We start from the raw sequence: 20,778 nt of genomic DNA on the forward strand, positions 1-20,778 counted from the left end.
TGTGTAGAAGAGAAGCCCAGTTCTGTATCTTGCGATAGTGTTTGAGTTTTGGATGAACACACTAGACAATTAGGATATGAATCCTTCATTTAGTCATGGAAACCTACAGTGTGTCTTTGGACAAATTATATTCAAAGAAGAAAATGATGGCAAATCTCTTCTGAATAACTTCTACCAAGAAAATCATGGGGGTCTAAATACCCTAAAATGCCAGATCCTGACTGAACTTGGAGGTTTAGCATGGCGACTAGTTGGATAAAAACTACCAATGAATATCAGATGCTGTAAGCTATATTTCAGAGGAACTGGCAAAATCACCTCTGAGTGTTCCTTGCCTAAGAATACCCTTTGAAATTAATGGTGTCTCCATATGTTGACAGGCAGCGTGAAGGCACATACATACACACACAGAAGCCAAGGATAAGATCACCATAAGAAGACATGACCTATTACAAAAGACTAGAAATGCTTGCTAAGGTAGAAGGCAGTAGGAAAAAAGGAAGATAACATTATATCAAGGAAGTTACAGCCCTGAGTCAACAGGACTTCAGCATGATAGGGTAATTTGAAGGTCTCTCATTCATTGGGCCGCCATTAGTCAAAGTTGACGTAACAGCTGTTAACAACAAGGTCACTATAAGTTGGAGTTGACTTGAAGAAAGAAGGAGGGGAGTGGGGGTCCTGGGATTTTGGCATGGTGGCATACTTGACGTGTGTATGTGTATGTGTATATATCATTTTAATTATTTAACTCCTGCACAAGTGGGCATATTAGTATCAGTGGAGGTGCAGATGACTGGAGCAGAATAGAGGTATAGGATAGAGCAGGCCCAGGGATAGAAGGTGTTATGAAGTTCATGAAGGTAGCAGATACATTGTAGCATCATAAGGATATGTTTCATTTTGGTAAACCAGATATTGAGTTGTCGCTAGAGAGACCTCCAGTCGTGGGCTATGGTCCATGTGATAAGTGCTGGTGTCATACCCCAGCCACCTTTGGCTTCTGAACCTGATCCAGAAATGAACTTTGACCAGGATGAAGCTTATTCTGACCTTTTGCCCAGTCCTCCCAGCTCCTTTTAGTTACAGCTGCTGGCTGTTGATAGTTCAGATGCTTCCTTAATTGGGAGAGATACTGGAGATGTTACTCCCCTGGCTGAACCAGGGGTTCCCTAGAGAACGTGCCCTTCAACCGAAAGGAGTTTTTGCATCGCCAGAGATCAGAAAAACAAGGGCTTAAAAGGAGTAACCGCTTGGCATCTCGAGGGGATTGTGGAAAAGAAGATTCCCTTGGGAACCTTTGGGAGTTTGGTCTCCCTTCGTTGGGATCTGATCTTCATTCCATAAAAGTGCCTTGCACTGTAGACAATTTGCGGTGTCAACGTAGCATTTTCCTGAGAACATTTCACTGACTCCAGTTCCCTGATTTCACCAAGCCAAGCCTCCTGTTTCTGGTGGCCAAGCTGAGCCGTGACTCCCGATTTAAACCGGAGTCAATTCACTTCCTTGCCTTGTTCCTGAATCAAGTTTGATCTTCGCTTCGTCTTGTTCCTGCTTTGATATCCATGATCTCCTAGTGACTGGGGACCTTGTTATTCAGCCTTGCTTCCTTGTTGTTCCCCGCTCAAACTTCCCAACAGTTTGAGCGTGTTTCGGTTTTGGACTTTGGACAGTAATATTGGACATTTTCCTTCATCTTTTTGGACTTATTCATACCTTTCCACAAAGGACTATTTCCCACTCATTCCTTCTGCTTATGCATTCCTGAATTTATATTTGCGTTAATAAAGATATTATATGATTATTGGTCTCTGTCTAGTTCCCAGTGTTCACGCTGCCTTGGGGTGCAACAGCTGGTTTGGACTAGCACCAATCAAAAAGCCTGTGCTCCATGCGATCAGTGCAAAGTCGGTACCTGGCACCCATTAAAATTCGCCAGACCCAATGAGGAAGGCTCTCGGTTGGCCCCAGCGCCATGCGATCTATGCTTGAACTTGGCCAGCGCACATTGAAGGAGATTGGGCTCCCTGCGAATAGACGCTGGTCCAGACCAGCACAGATTAAAGAGCTGGGTCCAAAATAGAAAATAGAAAAATGACTTAATGGGAAGGATGAGCTGCTGGTGGTCGCTGGAAGACTTCATGTAAATGGAAGGATGCCACTTAATTCCATTTCGACTTATCATCCTTGGAGAACTACACATCTTTTGGGGTGAGGGGTCCTGTGTTCAGCAACAATACAGGTGCCCTCCTGCTTTCCATTGCACCCGTTGCTCCCAATCTCAGAGCACAGACTAAAGCCTATTGCCGCAGCAACAGTTGGCTCTTCTCCCCAATCCCATCCCAAGCTTATAACAACATCCACTCGCTTGGGAGGTAAATTGGTGTGGTGCTGTAATATATAATTGGGTGAAATGGGCTGGAGCAGCGGTTCATTTCTCTGTAGAATTGCTAGTATTGAAAAGATTTATCTCCTTCCTCTTAATCATCCTAATTCATGAGGCGGCTAATGATATAAAACCACAGTTTTAAAATGGCAATTAAAACAAGCTGGCTTTGTATGTGCCTCCCTATGAATGCTTGCAACTAATCTTTTCTTCCATGCAACCTCCTCCCTTCATTTTGGGTTCCTCTCACAAGTTCACGTTGTTCACGCAAGTAGCCACCAGGTGGTGCTATTTTATCTGTAACATCAGCAGCAGCCCTTGAGTGAGATGTTTGCAAAAGGTGAACCTTTTCCCAAAGAAAGAGATTAGCTTCTTGCATCTGTTAATCATTGACATAACTGTAAATAAAGGAGAGCCTTAAAGAAGTTGGCGGGCCTTCAGAGCAATTCTTGTGCTATCAACTTTAATGTAGTTGCATTTGAGGCAACGTTTGACATTAATCAGGTAAAAGGACCTATTCCATCCTCTTCCATCCAGGAGTTATAGTTCACCCATATTCAGAAGACTGAAACCATCTGATGAAGGATCTGGACCAAACTTGGCACACAAGTTCAACATGGCCAACTGGGAATACTGGTGGACTTGGGAGGTGATTGACATTTATCTCTGGGAGTTATAGTTCACCTGTATTCCCCACCAATGACGGATTTGGACCAAACTATGCACACAGACCCAGCACTGCCAACTCAGGGTGATTGACCTTGGCACAGTTCACCCATAATCGGAGAACACTGAACCCAGCAAGTGACAGATCTGGACCAAGCTTGGCACATAGACTCAACATGGCCAACCGGGAATACTAGGGGTGTTTTGGGAGGATTGACCCATTATTTTGGGAAATATAGTTCACTCACATCCATGGCATTTTCTAATGGGAACATTAATAAAAAACATCAGGAAAGACTGAGGTTTTTTTGGTAAGAAATAGCGTAACATATGACCAAAGTAATATTACCTAACATTCAAAAACAAACAATGCCCTTTTCAAATAACCCAGGCATCGCTGGGAACCCAAGCTAGTTAGAAATAAAATAATAGCAAAATAATTCCACTGAATATAGAAATTTATCTTTTTGTCTTTTTTAGAAAACAGAAATAAGACAGCGTATAAATAATATAAATTTGTGCTGTTTCTTCACTAGCACATCCATGTCATACTGGAATGCCAAGGAAAATCTGTGGAAGTGCCCAGTCTAGCAGATAATCATAACAATAACTGGGTTGCCATTACCCAGATTGGTGAGTAAAAGTGCTTAAAATTCCCTTTTTGAATTGATCAGAACTAACTTGCTCCCTAGGGAAAATCAGATCTCTTCCTAAGGATGCACAAGGCCAGCCTTAAGACATTTATGTCCTTTAAAAGCTATCCCTCTTTTTTTCCTCATAATGTAGAATTAATGCAGTTTGACTCCACTTCAGCTGGCATGGCTCAATGCTCTGGAATCATGAGAGTCACAGTTTCACCAAGTCTTCCTCTTCGCACATTTCTCCCCTTTGCCCTCCATTCCTGCCTCCTCAAAATCCACAGAACTGGTGGTAACAGCTGACCTCCAGTTATTGCACTTTGGGGCCAGGGCTTGGTGTCACTTGTAATTGGACTACCTCCTAGGGTTGTTATGAGGATAAAATGAGGAGAGGGGAAATGAAAGAACAGTTAGAGATATTTACCTGATTACTTTTTTTATTTATCCAAGCTTTTAAACCCACTCTGTGCATTAATTACTTGGTTTTAGTTTGCATTTTATATCTTACATACTGCATTTTGAACCGTTTCCCCTCCATGATTGTTTTAGATGTTTCTGGCATCTGCTGCCTTGTTGCTGTTGTTGTTTATCCTGTTTTTGAAAACATTGAATTGTGCTTTGCTGCTCTATTTCATTGTGATTGCATTTTTTTCAGCTATTGGCCCTATTGATTTTTACCATTTTGCTTTATAGTGTACATTGCATTGAGAGCCCAGAATATGGGGTGGTTCATAAATTTATTTAAATAAATAAAAAATAAATCACGGAATAAACAGGGAATCCAGAAGAAGAAGGAGAGGCAGAGTTTGCAAACTCCACTGACTTTTTAAAAAATTGTGTCAGAAGCGACTTGAGAACATGCTGCAAGTTGCTTCTAGTGTGAGAGAATTGGCAGTCTACAAAAACGTTGCCCAGGGGATGTCCAGATGTGTTACCATCCTGCTGGAAGGCTCTTCTCATGTCCCCGCAAGCTAGAGCTGACAGAAGGGAGCTCACCCCATCTCACGGATTCAAACCGGCAGGCTTCAGGTCAGCAACCCAACCTTCAGGTCAGCAGTCCTGCCAGCACAAGGGTTTAACCATGGACTGAGAGGAAACTAGTACAGATTGGAGAACTTCATGCATCTCCCATTCAAACAGTGGGAAAATGCTCTCTCCTAATACTACCACATCCTGGGTAAAATGAAGAATATTTGTTAGAGCAGTGGGCATTGAAACATCACTCTTGATTAGGAGAGCTTTCATATGTACTCTCATCTTTCCACATTTGCTGGGGTTAAGGGGCCAAGATCCAGTAGAGGCAGGAAAAATGTAAATTAAAAACCTATTTCGATGTGTTCTGCGTACAAGTTGAATAGGTAGGGTGAAAGTATGCAGCCCTGCCGCACTCCTTTCCCAATCTTGAACCAGTCTGTTGTTCTGTAGTCTGTTCTTACTGTGGCTACTTGGTCTTTATACAGATTTCTCAGGAGACAGACAAGGTGACTTGGTAATAAACATGCCATAGTTTATTATGATCCACACAGTCGAAGGCTTTAGAATAATCAATAACGCAGAAATAGATGTTTTTCTGAAACTCCCTGGCTTCTTCCATTATCCAGCGGATATTGGCAATTTGGTCTCTGGTTCCTCTGCCTTTTCTGAACCCAGCTTGGACATCTGGCAACTCTCGCTCCATGTATTGCTGGAGTCTGCCTTGCAGGATCTTGAGCATTACCTTACTGGCATGGGAAATAAGTGCCACTGTACGGAAGTTTGAGCATTCTTTAGTATTTCCCTTTTTTGGTATGGGGATATAAATTGATTTTTTCCAATCTGATTTATAGTTCACCTACAATCAAAAAGCCCTTGAACCCCATCAATGATAAAATTAGGCCAAATTTCTCACACAGAACCCCATGACCAACAGAAAATACTGGTTTTTGGTGACCCCCATGACACCCCCCTCTCGACCCCCTTCAGGGGTCCCGACTCCTAGGTTGAGAAATGCTTCTCTAGGGCTTCCAGTGCAATTCTGTTGTCTGAAGTTGAGCATAGATTTCCGCTGGAGGACCTACAAATGCTTAGAGAAGTATGACTTCTGATGGAAATTGACCATAGAATTGCAACTGGGGAACTAGTGATCGCTGAAGGGAACATTAATCAATCCTACAAATATTAAATCCACAAAAGTCAAATCCGCAAATATGGAGGCCCAAGTGTATATTGACCACTTCACCATGTCTGTCCCTTTCTAACTCTAGAGTCCTGTTGTGTTGCATTGACAGGGTGGGATGTGGGCGTCAGAGCAGTAGTGGCTCCTTGGATTTGTCATGTAAAGAAAAGTTTCCATTTTCACTCAGTAGTGATTCAGAGCTCTATGATGCTGGTCCAGTGTTGTGCTTCTATTTCCTAAAAAGCTCAGGTGCAGAGGAAAGGCTGTCTGAGTCATTAAGGTGTGGTGCGTTTTCCTCAAGGAGGTTCTGCCAGGTGTTTGGAAACAGAGCACTCAGGGAAATGGAATCTCTGACTTCCACTGAAGAGTTCTCACTCCTTCAAAATGTCCTTAAATGGGAGAGTGAAGTGTAATTCATACAGTCATAGTGCATTCATACAGTCATAGTGCATAGTATTTTAAGCTATGAAATAAGGGGAATGAGCTCAAACAGGTGTGCTCTCTAGCTTCCAGGAAGGGATGCCATATTTCAGACCTCAGAATACGTCTAGAAAAGAATGACATAAGCACAATTCAAACTCATGATGTGTAGATTGGTGGCTTTTAAACCCCATCTTTTTTCTAGGAGCCCTTGGTGGCGCAATGGATTAAACTCTTGTTGCTGGGTTGGGTTGCTGACCTGAAGGTTGTTGGTTTGAACCTGGGGAGAGCATGGATGAGCTCCCTCTGTCAGCTCCAGCTCCCCATACGGGAACATGAGAGAAGCCTCCCACAAGGATGGTAAAAACATCAAACATCCGGGTGTCTCCTGGGCAACGTTCTTGCAGTTTCTCAAGTCACTCCTGACACAAAAAAATCATTTTTTTTTCTAACATGAGAACCAAAGTGGCTCTCAAACAGATTAAAACGGAATCATTATAATTAGAAAACAAAATGAAGAAACATTCAAGAAGCTCTTTTATTTGAAGCAGCACTACCGGTAATTTGAAAAAGTTCTGAAAACATTTAAACCATAACAAAAACAGAAGTACAGCACCTGCTACTGAAAGACCTTTCCACAGTAACTAGTTGATACCCTATATAAATAAGAAAGCCTTTATTGCCTGTCAGACAGTGATCATTGTATGATAGCTGCATTTGAGGTAAAGGGATCTATTCTATCCTTGCCTTCCTATAGCCAACTCTATAAACAGACTAAAATTCTCCTAAAGATGCATTATCAGTGTAATATTTGACTCTTATGTTTTAATATATACCTGTTGTGGGAGGGGGTTCCAGAGGCTGGCAATATCATTCATATGGTTTCCATCTGTCAAAAGCTGACCTGAAGGCACATATTTTGTGATGACTCATGGGCCTTGTAGTCCCGCTTCTAGTGTCCCTGTGGCAGATGAGGATGAAAACATGGGGTTTTCTCCGGATCAACAACAGCCGGAATCCTTTCAGATGCCTGATGTTGATGTTTTTGCCCAAGAAGCAATTAAAAAAGACCTTGAGCAATCCTCGCCTCCTTTTGCCAGGAGACAGTCCTACACTGCGGAAAGGAGAGAAAGGGAGCAGATTCGCAGGAGTCTGAGAATCGCAGCTAAACAAGACACTGATTAGCCATGCTTCCCTTGGGAAAATCTAGGGAGTTTCACATCTGGAGAACACTGGGTTTCGTTTTCCGTTCTCTAGGGAAAGAGAACGCTGGACACCTGTTTGGCGGGAAAACGAGACCCAGATATAGGTGCCTGGCACGGTTGGATTCTGGCCACCGGGGGGGGGGGGGGGCAGCTGCTTCATCATCCACTGTGACAGCACTTCCTCATTCCAACGTCGTAAATTAGTTAAATTTGCCTCCCCACTTTATAAGTGGTACCTTATTTCCTACTTGATAGATGCAACTATCTTTCGGGTTGCTAGGTCAGCAATGAGCAGGGGCTATATATATATATATATATTAATTGACGGGTGCTCACCCCGCCACGGGCTGGCCTCAAACTCATGACCTCATGGTCAGAGTGATTTATTGCAGCAGGCTGCTCACCAGCCTGCGCCACAGTGCGGCCCCAGTGACACAACCACTGAGATAGCACTGTCGTGGGGCCTCACTAAGGGCCCTTCCACACAGCCCTATATCTCAGAATATCAAGGCAGAAAATCCCACATTATCTGAGTGTGGATGCAGATAATCCAGTTCAAAGCAGATATTGTGGGATTTTCTGCCTTGATATTATGGGATATCTAGAAGGCCCCTATATGTGTGCATGATGGGACTAAGAGAAAGCCCTCCCACAAGGATCTTAAAGCTCAGGCTGGTTCATATAGCGTGGTGTTTCTCAACCTGTGGGTCTCCAGCTGTTTTGGCCTTCAACTTCCAGAAATCCTAACAGCTGGTAAACTGGCCAGGACTTCTGGGAGTTGTAGGCCAAAACACCTGGGGACCCACAGGTTGAGAACCACTGATATAGGGAGTAACAATATGACCCTCATAAATATCCATCCACATGATATATTTTGGGATTTCGCATGGTTTTGTGAAACCACAGATAACAGTGAACCTTATTATTTTCAATGAGATGAACAACGGAAGTTCTGAGGTGAGGGTATAGCTTTGACCCTCTGCCCACTTCTTTTTCTCCTCCTTGTGCCGGGGTGGGAAGACATTCTCAGCTTGGAAATGAGTTCCAATTTCAAACAGGGGTTCATTGCATTCCAGCAATGGGCAGAACTAAGGTAAGATCAAAGATAAAATAAGCAGGGATAGATGTGGTTCTTATAGTTAAAGCTGAAGTAAAATATGAATGCTATAATTGCGTAATACAAAAGGGTCCTACGGCTTTTTTCATGCCAGGGGCAACTTGAGAAACTGCAAGTCACTTCTGGTGTGAGAGAATTGGCTGTCTGCAAGGACCTTGCCTTGATGTTTTAACATCCTGTGGGAAGCTTCTCTCATTCCCTGCATGGGAAGCTAGAGCTGACAGGCAGGAGCTCACCCTGCTCCCCTGATTTGAACCGCTGACCTTTCAGTCAGCAGTCCTGCCGGCACAAGGGTTTAACCCATTGTGCCACAGGAGGCTCCGGTCCTAAGTTAAAGCAAGTATCATTTAAATAATCATACATTTTTGCACTATGACTCCATTTCTTTTGTTTCAGAATGCTAATTCCTTGGGACAGCAACCGATTGTACCAAAAAGGTTGTGTACACAAATGACATGTTATCTCTATGATTATCATTAATGGGAAATGAGTGAGATCCTGAATTGAAACAATATGTTGGAGAGCTCTGAAATGTAGCTACTTTATTCATTGAGTGAGATCCTGAATTGAAACAATATGTTGGAGAGCTCTGAAATGTAGCTACTTTATTCATTTGGCATAAAAGAGGCTCAAACTTATATGCTTTCAGAACTCTGCAAAACTTTTGTGCTTACAAAAATATCACAGCCCCATTCATAATTGCAGTGATGGTTATCATTTTGTCTAGGCCGAACTCAGAGTTAAAGCAGATACAATATTAGTGGTGCAGTCTTATGGATGACAATAAAAAGGAAGCCTCTCTGCATTCAATGGGATTTACTGCTGAATTCAAAAGTACAAGATAGCAACCTAAACGTGTCTTTAAATTTAGTATGTTCGAAAGTCAAAACAGGATCCAAAGGGAGCCGTGATCTAACAATGGAAGCAATGAGAGATCTGTGCTCAATACCAACAGTACTGTCACATGAAGGATTTTCTTAAGATCACAGTAGGAAAGAAAGGAGCAAAATTCATCCTCCAGGCCTGCTGCAAACCTCATAGCTAGAGAGACTATTTGCTGTTAAATGCTACATTGCACATTAAATGCAAAGGCAAAGTTAAATAATATCTAGTTTAGCCCTGGGGCTTGTTTACATAAGCATTCAGTAGAAATAGGAAAGTGATGACTCACATCCCATTCTAAAAAGGGACTCTTCAGAGGAAATGGCTTCTCCATGAGTAGCACATCCCAGCATGCCTTGCTCCAGACGGTATTGTTAGAGGAGACATGGCACGGGAGTGGGAAAGCCAGGGACAAAACAAAGGCTGCGGTTACATATTAAAATATACTTCTGCAAGGAGATAATATGTTACCGGAAGCCAGAGGATTAAGCACTAAAATGCAGCAAGTGCATTCTTCTCTTTCCCTTTCTATTATTGCACCCACTTTTATATTGCGTTGTGAAAGGCTTTCATGGCTGGAATCACTAGGTTGCTGTTTTTTGGGCAAAGTCAATCAGTGAGGATATTTGCATGAGGTAGCCTAGCTGTTGTTGCCTGGGGGAATCCTTTGTTTGGGAGGTGTTAACTGGAACTTGATTGTTTGCTGTCTGGAATTCCTCTGATTCTGAGTAGTGTTCTTTATTTACTACAGTGTTCCCTCACTACTTCGCGGTTCACTTTTTGTGGATTCGCCATTTCATGGTTTTTTAATAAACTCTAAAAGACTATTATAAATCATAAAAATTACAATTTACAGCCTAAGGAAGGGAGGAAGGAGAAGTCAAAGGGATAGAAAAGGAGCCCAAGAGGCAACAGAAGGAGGAGGAGGAGATTTATCAACACACGATTGGTTGATAAAGACTTAAAATAGTGTATAACTACTAAAATAATGTATAAATATTAAAATAAATATAATGTCAATACTTCGCGGATTTTCACTTATTGCGGGTGGTCCTGGAACCTAACCCCAGCAATAAGTGAGGGAACACTGTATCTTGATTCTGGTGTTTTTTTTAATGTTGATAACAAGATTTTGTTCATCTTCATGGTTTCCACCTTTCTGTTGAAATAATAACAACAACAACAACAACAGCAGCAGCAGCAGCAATCTTTATTTATATCACGCCACCATCTCCCTGAAGGGGCTTAGGGTGGCTTACAAGGCATTCCAGCGTGCATATATAACATACAACAGGTAAAAACAGTACAGAAGTATAAAACAAGTCATATAAAATTATAACAACAACCCCCGTCAACACATATAGCATAAAATCAAAATAGCACAATTTTAAAACAACAGTAGATAACTGTCATAAATTCACAAAGTGCCAAGTGTCAGCTTCATATGGGCCCATTCAGCCTACTCAAGGTCAAAGGCCTGTCTGGACATCCATGCCCACATGCTTGTGGATTTCAATGGTTTCTCTGTGTAGTCTGACATGATGTGTAGACTGCTACTGGAACATGCCCATACAGTTCAAAAAACTCACATCAACCTACCATATATTGTAAGCTGCAAACTAAATGATCTGCTGCAGTTAATTGCACTGTACTTACAGGTGAGAGGGGCTAGGAACCTTTATGGGTTTTCTTAGGCAAGAAATATTCAGAGGTGGTTTTGCCAGTTCCTTCCTCTGAAATATAGCCTACAGCACGTGGAATTCATTGGTCTCTTATCCAAGTACTAACCAAGGCTGATCCTGCTCAGCTCCCAAGATCAGACAGGATCCGATGCCTTTAAAGGCATTAAGACTTATCTGTCTCTACTATTACCCTTGAATCTGCAGTAATCAATAGTACACACAGGGTGTCAGATGTACACTAGAGAATGAGTCCACTTTAAATCCAGTTTCTACCTCCTTAAGAATTCTGGGGTTTGTAGTTTAGTGAGGCCCAGGATCTTTCTGGCTGAGCAGTTTAAAGATTCATCCCTAAACTACAAGCCCCAGAATTCTGCAGGAGGCAGAAACTGGATTTAAAGTGGAACCATACTTTAGTGTGATGAGATCCGTAGTCATGCCATCAAAGATATGATAAAGATCATTTTATTCCTTTTACGATTATAGTCAATAGAGAAATTGCCTTTTTATAGCAGCTACACATGATGCTGCCATTGAGCTATCTACTAAGATCTCTTTCTTGGTCAGCAGTAATCCTGACAATGTAAGTGCAAATTAGAGATAATTTACCCCAAAGTGTTAGATGCCTTAGCGGATGAACTCAAGCCGCACATTGAAAGGATGTTCCTCGATACAACTATTAAAGACATACCAAGTATATCACAGCTGCAATTCAGTTTCGATCCCTTCTACTAAAAATATTGCTACCTACAAACTATGAATGTTTATTGCAAAGTTCAGTGGTGAATGTGGAGTAGGCCTGATAGCAGCGATCCACTTTTACAAGTGGACAACAAAATATAATGGCAAAGGATACTGGACTTAATTAAAAAATAGAAACATAAGGTATTTTGAACACTATAACTTTCTGAGTGCTAATTTCAAGACCAAGGCAATTAGGAAAAAATATTTTCAATTTTAATTTGGAAATCTCACTGTAAATTATGCTGCAGTTCAGCAAACAGTTCTTTCATTCACTCAATGATCACCATAATTTTGTGAAGAATCAGAGCAAAGGCTGATCTAGCCTAGCATCCTGTTTGTGCAGCGGCTAATTAGATGCCATTGGGAAGCCATATCAGGAAATGAATGCATTAGTATCCCCTTGCTTATGTCTCTTAGCAACAAGTATACAGAGGCATACTGACTTGGAGATAGCAATATATAGCCTCCATGCCTAGAAGCCATTTTTAGCCCTTTGCTCCATAAATTATTCAAAACTTTTTAAAAACTCATCCGAGATGGTAGCAAATTCTATAGTTTTGCTGTGCACTGTGTAAAGAAATACAGTACAACTTATGTTCAACTTATAGATTTTCTTGGTAAAATTTGCTCAGAGGGGGTCTGCCTTTGGCATTCTCTGAGGCCCCTTCTATACTGTCATATAAAATCCAGATTATCTGCTTTGAACTGGATTAGATGGTAGTGTAGATTTGTATAATCCAGTTCAAAGCAGATAATGTGGATTATCTGATTTGATAATCTGGATTATATGGCAGCATATAAGGGACCTGAAAGAGTGTGGCTTGTCTAAGGTCACCTAGCAGGTTTCTATTGCTGAATGAATATTCAAACCCTGGTCTCTAGAATCATAGTTCAATGCTCAAGTCACTGTACTGTGCTGCTCTCTAATGTTTTCTGAACAATTACCTACATTTCTGTAATTTTATCCTTGTATTGTAACTTATTCTCACAAGGTAGTACAAACTCCTTGATCATTTTCATTGTTGTTTTCCCTCCCAGATCCAAAATCTGCTTTAGAGTGGACTGACCGAAGTTATACACAGTATTTCAAATTCAAAGCTTGCACCATAGATTTCTGTAAGGGAAACATATTGGCAGTTTTATTTCGAACTCCTTTTCTAGATTTCACTCTCAATGGGGAATCTTGACAAGAAGATGCACAAGGGATTGGAATTGGCATTTTTATCAAGCTACTCATCCTAGCCCCAGGCTGCTGAGGCTCTCTACACAGATACATGTGTAAATCTCAGCAGTGTATCTGTGAAAGTACTTATATCTGTTTTGCCACAATGTGTACCACTTTACATTGTCTTAGAACAAACTGCATAAAATATTTGAATGCACATCCCTGCCGTTTAAATAGCCCTTTTGGTCTTTGCAATCTTTTTATTCTAAGCACCTATTTGCTATCCATAGAAAAACCTGACTACATTGTTGCTCATCCCAGATTATTAACTTGGGCCTTTTGGGTGTTTGGACTTCAACTCCCAGAAATCCCAGACATCTTACTGGTTGTTAGGAATTGTGGGAGTTGAAGTCTAAAACAACTGGATGGCTGAAGTTTACCCATGCTATAGCACAGGCAATGGCAAACTTCGGCCCTCCAAGTGTTTTGTACTTCCAACTTCCACAATTCCTGGTCTCAGACCCTTTCCTTTCCCTCCTCAGCTGCTTAAGCCCATGTCTGCTATAGCACCTATATTTGTTGGCAGCATCCCATCCAAATATTCACTAGAGCTTATCCTCTCAGCCTGAGTGAGAGAGGATCTACCCTAGCAAAGTTTTTGTATTGTTATCCCAATACCCCATGCATATGGGATATGTTGAGCATGGTGATCAGATCATGATATGAATAAACATAACAGTTTAAATAATAAATATAAGGCCTTCTCGCAGATCACTCTGAGAATTTCGGGGGGAGGGGGCTGAAGCCCCTCAGGTCCCCCCTCCCCCCGGCTACATGCCTGACGTGAGTAGATCAATAGGTACTGCTCCGGCGGGAAGGTAACGGCGCTCCATGCAGTCATGCCGGCCACATTACCATGGAGGTGTCTATGGACAACGCTGGCTCTTTGACTTAGAAATGGAGATGCTTAGAAACGGAGGGTTTGAAACCGGCGGTGAAGAAAGACCAGAGTCAGACACGACTGGACTTAGTGTCAGGAGAAAACCCTTAATTATTATTACAGTAGAGTCTCACTTATCCAACACTCACTTATCCAACATTCTGGATTATCCAACACAGTCTGCCTTTTAGTAGTCAATGTTTTGTAGTCAATGTTTTCAATACATTGTGATATTTTGGTGCTAAATTCGTAAATACAGTGATTACTACATAGCATTACTGTGTAATGAACTACTTTTTCTGTCAAATTTGTTGTATAACATGATGTTTTGGTGCTTAATTTGTAAAATCATAACCTAATTTGATGTTTAATAGGCTTTTCCTTAATCTCTCCTTATTATCCAACATATTTGCTTATCCAAGCTTCTGCTGGCCCGTTTACGGTGGATAAGCAAAACTCTACTGTATTATTATTCCAGACAAGAAAAATCAGGGTCAGTTAACACCTCCTAACCAAGGTGTCCCTCAGGCAGGAAGCAGCCAGGCTTTGAAGCTGCAAGGCTATTCAGTGCTAATCAAGGTGATCAATTGCAACATTCACACTTGCCTGAGGCAGGCAAGAGTTCTTTCTCCCACCCTGGACATTATTCCACAGATATATAAACCCCACTTGCTTAGTTTCCAACAGGCCTCACAACCTCTGAGGATGCCTGCTATAGATGTGGGCGAAACGTCAGGAGAGAATGCTTCTGGAGCATAGCCATACAGGCCAGAAAACTCACAGCAATCTTGGATGATTGTGGGGACCTCTGGGAGTGGAAGTCCAAACATCCTGAGGGAGGAGTGTGAGGGAAGCCCAGCTTGGGGGTCTTGGGGCGGGTCTCCCTGCCCCCTTTCCCAGCGCCCAATCCTTTGCTCTCTTCCCTCCTTCCCGGACTCTGGGGGCGGGGCCACGAGGGCGGCGAAGAGAGACCAGAGCTGGATCCATCTGCCAAGAGGGCTCGCTGGGCTTGGAAGGATCAGCAGCAGGCGCTGGAGGTGAGGCTTTGCTTTTTGCCGGGGAAAAAAGGTGCGCAAAGGGGAAGCACTGCAGAAAGGGAAGGGGGTGGGGGTACGCAAGGGAAAGCAGGGTCCTTCTGTCTCCGGTGTGGATCCAATCTGGCGCCTTGACCCATTTGAGAAGGCCGAGAAAGGACGCACCACTCGCCCAGAAAACTTGGAGAAAGTGGGTTCGTTTTCCCCCCGCTCGCTGCCTTGTCTCCCTCCCTTTGTCTCTCCGGATGTCTTCGTAAGGCAAGGAAGGGGCCTGCCAGTGCTCACCGGTTGAGTCAGATTTCAAAGCAGCGGAAGGTTAACCTGGTTATTTTTCTTTAACTATAACCCTTGCTTTCGGGATCCAGGTGGGGTCTTCTGCCTCTGCGGCGGGTTTTATTTTTAATCTTCTCCCCTAAGGCGGGATGGGCTGAGTGGGCTGTCTTGCTTTGTTTTCAGAATGGGAAAGATCACTCAGGCCAACAGCAAAACATTCCTGGTTTCTTCTAGGCCTGTTCCTGGGGTTATTCAAGGCATTGATTCAGAACATTGCATTGGATAGATTGTGCAAGCATGGGCAAAGTTGGGCTTAAGGGGGAAAAGGAAGGGGCCTGAGGCCAGGAATGGTGGGAGTTGAAGTCCAAAACACCTGGAGAGCCCAACTTTGCCCATGCCTGCTCTAGTGTCTTAGATATAGTTGTCAAGATTTCTTATGGCGACTGGTAGATGGTATATGTTCTGGGTTGTTGTGACTTTTCCCAGCTGTATGGCCACGGTCCAGAAGTATTCTTTCCTGACGTTTCACCCACATCTGTGGCAGGCATCCTCAGACATTGTGAGGTCTGTTGGAAATTAGGCAAGAGGGGTTTATATATCTGTAGAATAATGTCCAGGGTGGGAGAAAGAACTCTTGTCTGCCTGAGGCAAGTGTGAATGTTGCAATTGGCCAGCTTGATTAGCATTGAATAGCCTCTATCCTCCTTCAAGAAACAACTGAAGACCTGGATGTTTAGGTTGGCCTTTGGTGAGACAGTCACTGGATGACCAGCCTCAGTTGGCATTATAACTCTATCCTGAATTTCATTAGGTCCCTTTTATTCTCGTATTTTAACTGATGATATTTTTATATTGCTGCTGCAGCCCCCCCCCCCCCCCCCGCCACCAATGAAGTCAACTGAATTGTACTTGATGGTTGATTGATATTATTACTGCTGTATTAACTCTTGTTTTATTGTCTTACTGTGTTTTATTTTTATTTTTTTTGTATATTGTTCAATGTATTTATGCTGTTGTTTTTGTAAATTGTGCTAGTCGGGCCTTGCCCCATGTGAGCCGCCCCGAGTCCCCGTGGGGAGATGGTGGTGGGGTATAAATAAAGTTTTATTATTTATTATTATTGTTGCAGCTTCAAAGCCTGGCTGCTCCCTGCCTAAGGGAATCCTTTGTTGGGAGGTCCTAACTGACCCTGAAATCAGGACAGCAAATAAAGAATAACGCTCAAAAACAGGGCAATTCCAGACACCTTTGTTGGGAGGTGTTAACTGGCCCTGATTGTTTCTTGTCTGGAATAATAATAATTTTTATTCATTTGCCCCGCCAACATCTTCCCAAAAGAACTTGGGGCGGCTTACAAATGGGACATATGTCCACAAGACGTAAAAGCAAATACTGTACAATAAAACAAACACATTAAAAGGAGTGTCATAAAATACAGCAACCAAATTAAAACAGACTAAACATTACAGAATAATGCAGATTATAGAATCCACAAGAAATAAGGACCACATTTCTAAAATGGGCATGACAGAGCTATAAAAAACCTGGGCAGGTGATAGTGCAAATGGAATTTCTCTGTCTGTATCTCAAAAACTAGAGCTGAACTGGTGCCATTTTTGGAATCGGTAGGTCAAATCTACTCAGAAACAGGGCACCAAAATGTGTGTTGCCACTCCAGCCCAATATATATCTTTTTTTTAAAGTTTTGGGTAGCATCGGAAAAGGTAAACAACCCTATGGTGTTTGTTTTGTTGTCTGTGACTGTTTAAAATATGTCACCTCACTTTCTATCCCTGTGATAAATGGACTTTGAAAAATGTGATTTGTTGGGGAAACAAGGATTGATGAGAAAACTTTAATTGGGACACTTTTTCCTCATGATAACTCTTTCAGGAGTGACTTTCCCTTCCTAGAGGTAGATTTCTTTCATTTCCTGTTGTCTCACCACCTTTTGTAACTATGAGTCATTTGTAAGTCAGATGTTTGTAACTTGGGGACTGCCTATATATGTAGGAACTTATATATAGCATCTGCATTTTACTCCAAGATAATACTTACCTTTCATAGTCTGGATCCTGTTTGAGCATGGTGTTGGAAAGTTGGTATATTTGCTAAAAATGGTATGCAATCAGCTCTCCATATCCACAGATTCTGTATCCATGGATTTAACCACCCACAGCTTGAAAGTATTTTTTAAATCCCAAAAGCAAACCTTGATTTACTTCATTTTCTCAAATGCGGCTGGTGAGGATGAGAGAGAGGGCTTTCTCGGTGTTGGCCTCCCAGCTTTGGCATGTCCTCCCAAAGTAGATCAGGTTAGCTCCTTCTCTTCAGGCTTTCCAGACACAACTGAAAACATGGTTCTTTGAACAAGCCTTTGGTCCATGATTAGTACCTTCCTCATTAAACCTGAGGACTTAGTGATTGATTCTGCTAGCACTAGGTATATGGACTAAGACAGTTCACAGCCTGTCATATCTGTAGCCTTGCAGCATTATTGGATTTTAATTCAGTAGGGTCATATGTTATTTTATGCAACTATTGGATTGTAAATTTATTCTGCTATTGTTTTATTTGTTATGTATCTTATTGTATTTTGTATGTTCTTCACTATTGTGTGCTTTTTGTGAGCTGTTCCGAGTCCCTTCTGGGAGATGGTGGCAAGGTACAAATAAATACATAGGTAAAGGTAAAGACTTTCCATTGACATTAAGTCCAGTCGTGTCCTACTCTGGGGGTTGGTGCTCATCTCCATTTCTAAGCCAAAAAGTTGGCATTGTCCATAGACACTTCCAAGGTAACGTGACCGGCATAACTGCATGGAGCGCTGTTACCTTCCCGCTGGAGCAGTACCTATCGATCTACTTACATTTGCATGTTTTTGAACTGCTAGGTTGGCAGAAGCTGGGGCTAACAGCGGGTGCTCACTCCACTCCCCAGATTCAAACTTGCGACCTTTTGGTCTGCAAGTTCAGCAGCTTAGCGCTTTAACACATCGGGGGCTCCAAAGTATATGTGTGTGTGTGTATATATATATATGTATACACACACACACACACACATATATAAGATAGCATTTTACTATACCACTATATACAATTGGATTAGCATCCATGGATTTTGGTGTTTGCAGGGGTCCTGGTATCAACGCCCAGCAGATACGAAAGGCCCATTGTATTTGCTAAATCAGAAATGTTGTAGCAAAAGAATTAGCTGCAAAAATAATTAGCTGTAAGTAAGATACATGTGTGTATAAATGTAGTTGTGAAAGCTGGCAAGTGAATAAAACTAATAGGAAGAATGTCAACTCATTTGAAAGATGCTGCAGAGGAGTTCTGTAGATGCTTTGAATTGTCCACAAGCAAATTAAGCCTGAAATCTCACTAGGGAACCTTCTACATTGCCATATAACCTCGTTCAAAGAAGATAATCTGGATTTTATATGCTTTGCCAAAAGTTGAAACTGAATTGCTGGCAAATAGCAGCAAAGGTCAGAGGTAGGGACTGGCCCAATAAGTTTCAGAACTTATTGAGATTCGAAACTAGTTCTCTCTAGTCCTGCCTGAATACTCTTAACCACGAAACCACTCCAGTTCCCATCGGAAGAGGAGTGGCTTTTTTAGTTTACTTTTTAAACTTGTAGCTAATAAGGTTTACAGCTCGTAACTTAAGTGTGTTGAATTTTGAAATGTAAAATTGAAAGCAAAGTAGAAGTCATAGAGGAAGTATTCAGGAAATGTTTCTAATGCTGCTGTGCTTTGTTCATAGTAAAGCAGCCTCAGAATGGCCTGGCGCTGTAATAAAAAACCAGTTGTATTTGCATTGTTCCCTTGCACCAAATTGTAACATTAGCTAACAAAACTATAGCTAAGAAATGGCACCTTTGTATTATCTATCTCATGCAGACTTTCTTAGCAGTGTGTTTTTCAGATGGGCTGGATACAAGCTCCCATCATCCCTGAACACAGACCATGGTGGCAGGGAAAATTTTGCCCAAATGTCAAAGAAGGCTAATTTACTACACTGTAAGCATTTACATTGTTTGTATCGAGACACATGTGCTTCTAGCAGTTGTGTAGTTTGTTTGTAGATTGAGTTGAAGATGGAATGCATTTTTCATATTTCTCTCACCCAGCAGAGAAAAGGAAAAGAGAAAACGATTTGAATAAGTGAGTTAGAGGGAAAAAAAATCCCAAGTGTAGAACTAAAAAGGGCATTCAGACCTGTAGGCAGTTCTGGACAACTGTCTCTAGGAACAAACAAAGCTGAAAGCAGGGAGCAGTGGAATTTGTTGGCATTGGCTGTAAAGGGCTGGAACCTAGCCTTAAAGGAGCAAAGTCCATTTTTAACCTTGCAAACTGTATCAGAGTATTGTTTACCTGTGCGTAGTTTGAAATTGTATACCTGTGTGTAGTTTGACATTTTGGAATCTCATGTTTAATTAAGGTTGATAGTGGAAAATGTCTCATGAATACATTTTGTTTCAGAGCTTGAATATAAACCATTTGTAGTAGAGCTTTGAGGGAGCTATGATACTCCTGTGAGCTTTGGACAGCTAGAAAGACATTGCTCTGCCTAAAACGTTAGACTATATTGAATTAACTAGTCCGAAGTTTGACCTGGACATTTTAAATGTGCATACATTATGCTTCAGAATAATTTAAATGGGCTTCTTTGTAAATACAGTACATCCAGATAAGATTACAACAGTTTATATCTGACTCTGATAATAATCCAAAAATGTTGATTAGATAGAACAAAACTGGCTGGAAAACTATGCCTCAGGCATCAGATTTGGTGGGCAGTTTAAGGAGCGATTTTTCCTGTCAAGCTTGCCATTAGCCTTCATGTTTGGTTACTTGCCAGTGATACTGAGTTGCCACAGGTAAGTGTAATTTCAAATGCTTGGTATACCCATTATGGAAATATTGGTTCTACGTTTGTGAAGCATAGGGTAAGAATTCTCTATTTCTCCCTTAAATCTTATGATTTTCCTACCACAGTCACCCTGAACAGCCATTCAATGACTGGTGGAGGTCTAGGGCAGGATAGGAATAGTATCTGAGATCTACAGGGATCCTCTGGAGGTATTGGTGAATAGTGCTGTTAATCTAAATGACATCATCCACTGAAGTCTGCAAAGGGTCCTCTGGAGGTCATGATGGATGATGCCATTGGTCCAAGTGACATCATCCACTGAAATCCATGGTATTCCTGTTCCTTGCACACTCTACCAGCCGTAGAATAGCCATTCTGGGAGGATATCACATAAAAATATTATCCCTGGGGTGGTGGCTTTGATTATTGTGGAAAGTGCATACCAGTGTCTGCAGTGGAGCTCATGGTAGGGCAGAAAAGTGAGTCCAAGGTCCATGGCTACCCCTTCTTTATTCAGGGAAAGCTATGTTAGACTGTTGCAGCCAAAAGCTAGGGAAGGAAAACAATGTTAAGACTATCCAGACTACTTTAATATT

General features: G+C 41.9%; 1 protein-coding gene across 4 annotated transcripts in view; it reads left to right on the forward strand.

Moving 5' to 3' along the window:
• The first annotated feature begins 14,901 nt into the window (after nucleotides 1-14,901).
• Nucleotides 14,902-20,778, forward strand: part of cd151 (CD151 molecule (Raph blood group)) — a 46,196-nt gene continuing 40,319 nt past the window's right edge. The window contains exon 1 of one of the 4 annotated variants that reach the window (XM_062967598.1): nucleotides 14,902-15,034. The gene's annotated coding sequence lies outside the window, so the exon portion shown is untranslated. Of the gene's footprint in view, nucleotides 15,035-15,196; nucleotides 15,222-15,325; nucleotides 15,347-20,778 lie in introns of those variants that run through there. The other 3 variants (XM_003214773.4, XM_062967600.1, XM_062967599.1) reach the window with 3 other exon arrangements.

This window comes from Anolis carolinensis, chromosome 1 (assembly GCF_035594765.1).
Source record: "Anolis carolinensis isolate JA03-04 chromosome 1, rAnoCar3.1.pri, whole genome shotgun sequence".
Lineage (NCBI taxonomy): Eukaryota > Metazoa > Chordata > Lepidosauria > Squamata > Dactyloidae > Anolis > Anolis carolinensis.